This window comes from Lytechinus variegatus, chromosome 15, assembly GCF_018143015.1.
Source record: "Lytechinus variegatus isolate NC3 chromosome 15, Lvar_3.0, whole genome shotgun sequence".
NCBI classification, from domain to species: Eukaryota; Metazoa; Echinodermata; class Echinoidea; order Temnopleuroida; family Toxopneustidae; genus Lytechinus; species Lytechinus variegatus.
The window spans coordinates 2,007,102-2,017,500 of record NC_054754.1 but is presented as its reverse complement, the minus strand read 5'-3'; the positions used below and the strand labels follow the sequence as shown (position 1 = coordinate 2,017,500).

The 10,399-nt window shown below is 38.7% G+C and overlaps 1 pseudogene; it reads left to right on the top strand.

Annotated features, from left to right (window-relative positions):
* The window catches only part of LOC121428605, a 19,231-nt pseudogene extending 10,147 nt beyond the window's left edge, over positions 1 to 9,084 (top strand).
* The last annotated feature ends 1,315 nt before the right edge of the window (positions 9,085 to 10,399 follow it).

The window sequence follows — 10,399 nt, the reverse complement described above, 5'->3', positions numbered from 1 at the left end:
GGTCTCGGTAATGTCTGGAGGTTCCCATATCTGGCTTACAGGAACGGAGGAGGTCAGTTTCTTTACTGTTACTGTGTTTTTCAATTCCGTCAATTTAATGTTATGAGACGTGTGTTTAATGCGACATTGGTGTAATCTTTATCTACTTTATGTTTAAAGACATTTAAGTTTCGATTGTTTTCTCCCCCTCCCCCCGTCCCCCCAAAAAAAAGGATAATAATACGATTGACAATACACAATTGGCATCGTCATTATGTAAATCTGCTTGATTTTGTGGAAAAATATAACATTCAAAGGCACCAGCGGCTACAAAAAGTCTCGAAATTAAGCAAACGGCCTATATGCTTTATTCACGTAAAAGTCAACTGAGCAGTTTATTCTTGCAATGGAGGGCCAGGGACTAATGCAACTAAATTTGACCATATCTTCTGTATTCTATCCCTCCCAACAAAATGGATATGTCCATACAGTTAGATTGGCCCTCGGCTGCAGCATGCCTCCAAATACACCATGATATTATTTTAGCTGTCAAACTATTCATGTAAAGTAAAAGTTCACATTAGATTGGAGATTTAGTGCATTGATTTATTGTAACACCGTGTAAATATTTATTCTCTGGTTTGATAACTACTTCCCTTTCCACCGCTCTTACAGGTGCCTTTCTCATCCCTTACGTCATTATGTTGTTTTTCGCTGGTCTCCCGCTCTTCTTTCTGGAGGTGTCGCTGGGTCAGTACTGCAGTCTTGGACCGATTCGGTGCTGGAAATCCGTGCCTCTTTTCAGAGGTGAGTCAACAGTAAAATGGCCCCGGAAAATGGCAAAGAGATATGGGAAATGGAATGTACTTCTTTCAATTCTATGATTTTTATTAAAAAGGAAAAGCCAATACATAGGGAAATAAATTGCCTTTTACTCATTGTAACTATAGTCCAATAGATTATAATACCTGATCACACTGTAACTGTTTGTGCTTAATACTATCTCCTAAAATTCATTCACTCGCTCTAATGACACTGGATGTGTCTCATTGACTATCCCGATTTTGTAACTATTGATCTACACATGATCGATCCTTTTTACATCCAGGAGAGCGTTTCATGAAAGGACTTGTCGGACATTTGACAAATCCTGCTTTATCCGCTAGTTACCATAGTAACAGTGGTTCTCAGCCAATCAAAATCAAGGAAAGTTGTCAGATCTGACAACTTGTCGGACAACAATGTTGATGAAACGCTCCCAAGTATAGAGCATGCGCAGTCGACTTCTCTCTGAATGTTTCATCCGCATTGCCTTATGTTGTTATGATCGTGTTGTCGAAAGTTCCCTATCTTCCGTAACTGTTTTAAATCAGGTATCGGATACTGCCAGATGGCCACCGTCTTCTACGTCGGCATCTACTACAATGTCATCATCATGTATACGGTGTACTACTTTGGTGTGTCCTTCACATCCATGCTTCCCTGGGTCGGGTGTGACCATTCCTGGAACACCAAGTACTGCTTCGACATCTACAGGCAATGCATTGACAACACCAGTATCATCACGGACACAAATAACACCTGCCAACATCTGGAATCTCTTGACGAGCAGACGCTCAACTTGTTCGGCGTTACTCGGAACTTGTCGTATGACGAGGGTGATCCAATGCGGTTCGACCTGACGAACTACACCGACCCGCTACAGGGAGAGAGGAGACTGGCCAGCGACGAATATTGGAAGTAAGTTGCAGAGAATAATGTTTCGAGCTCATGTGACTGTTTTCTAACCTTCAGCAGATTTTTTGTACTCCTCCCTCCTTTGCTTTCATACTCTTCTCCTCTGCTGTTGCTTATTATTTTATTATTACCTTTAATACACTCTTATGTACTAATACACTCTTAACATCAATAATCTCTATCCATTTTGCACACATCTTTACCAGGTATAGTGGTATATACAATTTCCTGATATCGTTAGACCTATTCTCTTATGATTGTAACGATAACTTAATTATTTAATTTGCAAAATGTAAGAATATGGAACGGTGTGTCACTATGATGTATATTATGATAGTCTTGTTTTTAAAAATCAAATTCTGAGAGGCCGAATCATTGCTGTTCTTTACCAGAGGAGCTGTCCTCCAGGAAGCCGACTCAATGAATGATACCGGTGGTATCATCTGGCAGTTACTCATATGTCTCTTTGTCTCCTGGCTCATTGTCTATCTGTGTCTGGTCCGTGGTATCAAGTCCTCTGGGAAGGTAAGAACCATTCAGAAATATAAGTCTTTTGGTAGGGGGACCTCTATGGTATGAATCCAATGGAAGGTTAACCAAGGCATATCTTCAACGCAAGGTTGGTGAACTCTTATTGTGTAAACCCTTTCATGTCTTAATTGGGGAAGTGACTGACATGTAGGATCGGGTAATTTTCTTGGTATAATTATGTACTCGATCGATTCTTTGAAAAGGTACAAAAAGTTATCAATTTATATTTATCGGTGAATCTCTAGAATATTAAGCAGTTTGTTGAATCGGAAACTAAATAATGTGATTTGTTTAACTAATATACCCATGATTACTTTCAATGGATAATGCATGTTAGCTCCATGGATAATGCAATCGAATATTCATTTAGGAGTTATGTATATTTTCAATAGACTAATTAAGACAGAACTACCATGACTCCATTTATGCTGTTACGTAGGGTCTCCTTAGATTTTCATGGCTCCTATAGTCATGATAGAACCGGATTTCTTTTTTGTTACAAAATGAGCATTCTCTTTTGATATTACATCATACACACACAATGGGACGTTTCACAACAAAGTTTGTCGTCTGCAAAGTTGTCAGATCTGACAACTAGTGCATGAAGGTATCGGTTACTATCGTCATGATCGTAGCTGTCGGGGTATGACAACTTATCGTGATCAGTGCCGACAGCTTTATGGAAACGGTCCCCCAGAAATGACTGAGCTAACAGATAATTTTGTATGAATTGATTCCATCTCTGTTTTTGTTAGGTGGTTTATTTCACTGCTACTTTCCCATATGTCGTTCTCATCATCCTTCTCGTCCGCGGTCTTACACTGCCAGGAGCCGGGGATGGAATCCGTTTCTTCGTCACACCAGACCTGAGCAAGCTAAGCGATGCTGGGGTAAATTTTTCAATTTTCTTTAAGTTTTCTCATTGTATTAAGCATGTGCTGCACAGGATATTTCATTTAAGAGTAATGTGGTCACTGACTTTAGGTGACTTTTAGACAACACGGACTGCCAACCCGAATAAAGTCTATGTACCACCTCAACTATAGGACTTGACGTTTGTGATCATTGAATCTAAAAATCATTTCAATTATTTTAATAATAAATTACATTTTTATAGCGCATAATACATAAGGTTTATTTCAATTATTTCAATCATTAATCCACGTTGAGTAGGTGTGGCAAGATGCAGCCATCCAGATCTTCTACTCGCTCAGCGCCGCTGGAGGAGGGCTCACAACACTAGCTTCCTACAACAAATTCCACAACAATTGTTACGTGTAAGTGCTCAAAATTATATGAATTATTCTCCTCGAGTACAATTTATATCCTGTTACACAACCGGCATGCCCAGTGAAAACTACTATCTTTGGAGTCGCCTCTTGTTCATACCTTTACTCAAAAGTAATCTAGTCTCTCCTGGAGAATTGGTATAGAAAAGGTATTCCTCAACTTGAAGGTTTGACTTCTCACGTAAAGAAAGTAGGTTTTCATTGATCACTGCTGATAGGCAAACGTGAGCCTTCCAGAAGACGCCACTCTCGAAAAATCAGTAAATATAAACAATCGTATTTCAAATTGAGGCTTGGAATTATCGCCAGTCATTGCAACATATCGTGTAAATTCGCCATTGGGTTTTCCTTCTCAGGCACAAGTGTTTTCTGGAGGATAGGATTACCATGAGGGGAAAATCTCTCAATCGCTTTTTATGTTGCAAAAGTGTGCCAAACTTGTGCAAAGGTCTAGAAGTGACGCCAAATAATAGAAAATAACCCACAGTCCCATGCTTGACGAACTTTCGTCACACACACAGACAAATCACACCATGGTATATAGTCCAAAAGACTCGAGCTAGGGCCGATGTGACAATACGATAGCTAATATAGTAGCTGTTCCAAACATGTGCTTCACATCCTATCAAACCAAAGGAAAGTTGTCAGCAGACATGTCAAACTAAAACTTTCATGAAACGCCTCCAATGTGTTCAAAGATGTCACCAGTTGTCGAACAAAATGAATTATTCTTTATTCTTCCAGAGGTCAAGAACACTTGAAGAGGCGTCAAAACTTTTTTTCTTTAAATACGGTGGGGTTGGAAATTGAGACGAAATCACGCTCAAAATGTTCACCATATCCTTCGATTCTAAGTTGAAAGCATCCCCCAATAATATAAAAACAATGAAAAAAATGGAAAACCAGTCTATTGTCCAAGAAATAAAACGCACATAATCTGATAATTGATTCAAAGATGGATAAGGAACTAGCTCCTCTTCAGTACGTTATGACCTTGTGGCTATGATCTTGAAGTTTTCAGAAAACGCATGTCTAATTTTAACGGGACTATACCTTCTGTAGTTAGTCAACAACGTACCACTTTCTTCTTTGACATTTTAGAATGTCATATGGATTAGTGATTAATTTCCATCCATACTTTTTGCATAATTCTTGTTTCTGACAGAGATTCTTTGTTTGTGGCTATTGCTAACTGCTGTACCAGTGTGTTTGCAGGATTCGTTATATTCTCCATCATCGGGTTTATGGCACATGAACTCAACCAACTCCGTCTCCGATGTCGTGTCTTCAGGTATGTTGAAGAAGTCACAAGGGTGGGGGACATGATTTAGAAACAGAAGAGGGGATCGTGAAGGGAGAAAAGGAGAAGAAAAAATTTGTTATGAAGGAGAGGGAGAATAAGAAGAGGAAAAAGAAGAAGAAAAGAAGAAGAGGATGAGGAAGAAGAGGAAATACACAAGAGAACGAGGGAGAGGAAGGGTACGAAAGACATAATGAAGTAGATAGGTTCCTTAAATGATATACTTTCATATACTTTGTTTCCAAAATTACATTTAGCAGGGTTAGGGTGGACTACTTTAAATCATAGCGGATATTAATTTACGGCAAACTCTATGGGAAATGAACTTTCGTTTCTTTTTTTTTAATCGTACCAACCGTCTTGTTATTTCCATAGGTTTTGGTCTTGCCTTCGTGGCCTATCCAGCAGCAGTTGCCCGTATGCCCATCTCACCCCTATGGTCTATACTCTTCTTTGGCATGTTGATCACCCTCGGACTCGACAGTCAGGTAATTTGCTCCAGTCATACTGGCCGAACCAACTCCAAACAGACCGAATCTATGACGTTATTCCCAATATCATATCACCAGTTTATTTATTTTATTGAATGGTTTATTTCAAATATTCACTGAAAATAGCAGCCAAAAGCTGAATTACATTCAGTTTACAAATGGTATATACAGACATATAAAAGAAAATATACAACTTATAATAAAATAGGCAAATACATCAAAATGAAATTGTTCTACAAAATAATTATACATATGAAATTAATTGAAATACCCAGCATATGAGAAGAAAGCCTCAGAGGTAGAATAAAGTACATGTAGTGAGAACATGTTAGAAGGAAAGACAGAATGAAATAAGAGGAAGAGAAGGAGACAGGAAAAAGGTAAAAGAGGTTCGATATTTAACAAAGATGGAAAAAAAATCGGAAATAGTAATTATAATCAAACAAGTGGAACAAATTATATTGGGATACATGTTTCTAACATCTGAAAAGTTGGTTTGGAGTTAATTTTGTTCGTGTGGCTGTAGGTTAACAAAGACAGACGACAAACGACCATAATGGTACCAATGACATTACTTTGGGAGTGTATCATGAAAGGACTTTTCAGACGTTTTATCCGACAGTTGCCATGCTAACACTACTTCTTGTCCAATCAACATCAAGGAAAGATGTCAGATCTGACAACTTGTCGGACAAAAATGTTGAGAAAACGCTCCACTGGTCCCATGTCTGTGTGGCGTCCACGAAACTTCCACATGTTATGCTAAAGTGAATGCTACCCGATCCATAAAGCAAAAGTTAAGGCCGTTATTGCATTTTCATCAATCGCTCAAGACGAGGCTTAGTTTCAATATCCAAGGTCATCGAAGGCCCTTGCCAAGGGTGTCTATTTGATTGGCATCTGTGCCCCTCTCAGGGACATTGGCCTCGCAGATTATCCCATTTGTGTTGCAATATAAAAATTATCAAATTGTGCCTTGATATACAAAAGCAGCCTTGTCCTAAAAGTGTTTTGCTTTAATAAATAAGGCCTGCCAAGATACAATGATCCCGTATCACGTAAAAGTGATGCTCATAATGTTGATAGTAGTCCCGGTTGAAGAGATAATTATCTGGGTGATTGGTACTGTAATCGAAATGACGGGTTCGATGATGAAGTCATTGACAATGATGATGGTGGTGATGATGCTATAGAAGTCGGAGCGTCTGGTGATGACCTCGGTGAACGATAATTACCTCTCTTTTCTCTAAACGACTGCAGTTCGCCATCATGGAAAACCTCGTGACGATGATCTGCGACGAATTCCCTCACACCCTTCGAAAGAGAAAGAACAAGGTTATGTTGGTTGCCTGCGTTCTCATGTTCGTTCTCGGATTTACCTGCATCACACACGTAAGTCAAAAGTCTAGTTTTTTTTTTCTTTTGGTCTCGCCTCTACCCATCCGGCCTTAGTTTGACATCGGGTGGCGTCCTTGGCCTTGTTCTTGGGTGATCCGACCTTGGCCTCAGACAATCCGTCCTCAAACACAACACTTGTTTGTTCTGTTAAAATCAGTCACAAAGTCATGTGCGGGACCCAGAACCTAATCCGTATCAACAGTAAAGCTGAATTTGAGCTAAATCATAGATGTAAAAAAATTAGTAAGTGCACGTATAATGTTCGAACAGTATGCCCAAGTCCTGGACTTACTGCGGGTTCTATCTCTTATAGTTAGTACCGGTAGTTAATGATTCAAGAAAAGTTCAGACACAAGGTTCGAATGGGAATATATACATGAATGATTAATCAAAACCAATGTCGGCAAAGAATAAATTTGAAATTTCTAAACAAATCAATATGCCGAGCTACTATGTCCATGCCACTTAAAAGCATAAGAGATATAACAACGAATCAAGATTTTTTTTTCTTCAAATCTCTGGTGCAGACCGGCGGTTACTGGGTATCCCATATGGACAGCTATGGAGCATTCTTCAACTACCTGGTGTATGCTCTTCTTGAGTGTATCGCCATTTCCTGGTTCTACGGAGTCAAACGCTTTTGCAATGACATCCGGACGATGATTGGCAGCGGATGGGTCGGTAACGTTACCTTTCAATGGTGGACTGTCAATTGGAGCGCCTTCACACCCGGTCTGATGATCGTAAGTCAATGTACAATCTTCATCATCATCCGGGTCAGCATCGTGGTCACCTAATTATATGTTCATTTTCTCAATGATGCGATCCGTCTATGTTTTCCTAGTCATCTTTGTTTAGATATCAAAATAATAACAATGATGAATAACAACAATAACAAGAATGATGCCAATATTAGTGATAAATAATATTGACGATATTTTATCTATCATTATTATTGGCATCTATTTTATCATTATTTTCCTATTTATCTATTTATTTCCTCCTGTTTTTATTATGTATATTTTTTACTTTTTAGTCTGTATTTCGAGGTTTTCTTCATATTTTATTTAATTTTGTTTTATTTTCATTATCATTTTGTATTTGTTATTTTATTTTTCTTTGATTTTTTATAATTTTTATTTACTTTAGTTTATTATCGTTGTTTGTTGATTTATAATTATTATTATAATTTGAGGGGAAGGGGGGGGCTGTTTTGTCCCAAACACCATAATGTGTCTCCCGTGTCCCCATGGATATACTTTTTCTTCTTCTTCCGTTTTCTCCTAATATTTCCTAGTTATTTTCTTATGAGTGATTGAATACAAACTGAAACAACATAAACACAAGGGCGACCAGCTAGTCCGGCAAGTATCGCCTCACATAATAATAAGGATTTGTTGAACTCCCTTACAGTTCGTCTTGTTCTTTAACTGGTTGAAATGGGAGGAGCCGAGCTACAACGGACCCTACCCGACCTGGGCCGTCATCCTCGGTTGGTTGATGACTTCGATGTCTCTCATTTGGATCCCCGTGGTCATGATCGTCGAGTTTTTGAGGGCTGATGGAAACCTTGCAGAGGTATGCAGGAACTTTACCCACTGATTGATATTCTTATTCCCCCCGTTTTATATAAAGGTTTTCGCTGAGCGACATATTATGGAGGATTCAAGATCAGGAATGCCTGTCATGATAAAGAACAACCAAGAACTCTTTGTCGATTATTAGTGAACAATACTAGTACTTAATTAAGATCTTAATTCTGGACGATCAATACATTTGCAATTATTTCATCAGCTCTGACACAAGACAAGACTGCTCATCATGTTCACCCATTTCCTACAAAGACTTCTCGATTGTTCTTTGTTATGACGGGTATTTGAGTTTACATTGTCTCTGTTCTTGAACTACCTTAAGCCTTTCTTTTATTCGGAGAAATTCAGTGTGAAATCTGGATCGGTTGCCATGACATACTTTAAAGTAAATATGAGTAATTAGTGGATAAATGGTCGTCAGATGCGGAGAAATGCCAACATATTCAAGCAGTACAGTGATTTGATTCACTACTTTAGTTGTGTCTCTCTTTTCACCCCATCAGCGTTGGCGAGTGGTTTCTAACCCCACGGAGGAATGGGGTCCAGCTCTCCCTAAGTTCAGACTTGAAGCAGCCAAAGTCCACGAGGAACACGGAACCAACATGGGCGGCAGTGTGGAAATCGATGGGAGCGGTCGCCGGGTTAACGTACAGGAGGTGGAGATGGCAAAAACTGCCTAGACAATGCAAACAAGAGAATTCTCTAAACCAGAAGCAGGTCCATGATTTACCAGAAGGGGGCTGATGGAGGGAGGGGGGGGGGGGGTTCTGAAAATAAAAAAAAATCCTCTAAAAATGGGAAAAACAATTCTCCTTTGCCCCCCCCCCTTCCGCGCTGGCACTCTATCATTATGATATCTAACAAAATATACAATTTTTATTTCACATCGGCGCTACATTTGAATTCATATTAACAAATTAAGCCCCCGATATACATGATATAACAGGGCATTATTACAAGTTCAAAAGATAAATATACAGGTATATTTTATGATACTTGAAAATATTATACATGTATATATAAAAACACGACTCGGAGGAAAACCAATGGCCTTATTTCGAAAGCAAAGGCATGATTTACTGAAGTATAACCAGGGAAGCTGAATCTATAATATGGTGAAAGCAATAGTCGAAAGAAGATGAGAGAAGGAATAATGAAGACGCGAGACCTGATGTAAAAAAAAATGTTAAAATAAGACGAAGGATCGTAAACGTTATATGCCAAGGAGAGTAAATGAATATGAGTGGAGCTCGTATTGTATCGTCCTTGATCAAACAACATTTGTGAATTGTATATTCAAATTTGTGTATTCCATTTAGAAATCGTTTCTTATGTAGATAGAAAAGTCTCATTATAAATCATTCTAATTCGTTTAGTTCTCATTCTGGATGCCATAATTTTAAGTTGCCTTTAGCTTTCATTTATTTTTTGTGCATTATTTTCGTTTGTCTATTAGCAGTAACTTGTGGAAATCGATATCCATTGTGGATTCTCATGGTCAAGCCCATGTAGCGGATGCAGGATTTCTTACGGAGGGGGCACCAAAAAGACCCATTTTTCTCCCAAAATGATTTCTAGAAACCCAAATTCAAAGGTTTTATTTCCCTTCGACATTTTTGTTTGACAAATAAAATGAAATCACTGCAATCACCCCTCCCTCTTCACGACAGTCTTTTCTACTGTCTTCTTAATATCACATTATTTCTCCAGTCACCCCATCCCATTATAGCTTAAGATCGTCCCCTTTCAGGAAAAAAATATAGGCCTTAGTATCTTATTCTTCTACGCCGTATATCAGGGGGGCGTTTCATGAAAAAACTTGTCGGACGTTTTATCCGACAAGTCCCATTTTATCCGACAGTTACCATGGTAACAGTGCCTCTCAGCCAATCAGCATCAGAGAAAGATGTCAGATCTGACAACTTGTCGGATGAAAATATTGATAAAACACTCCCCAGGTTGTATATCAATTTTCGAGTGAGAACGTTGTTGTTTTGCTTGTCAGTCTTTTCTGACCAAAATGATCTCCATCTCGGAATGAAAACTGTTCCTCCCTTCTCTTGATTGTAATAAATAAAACGG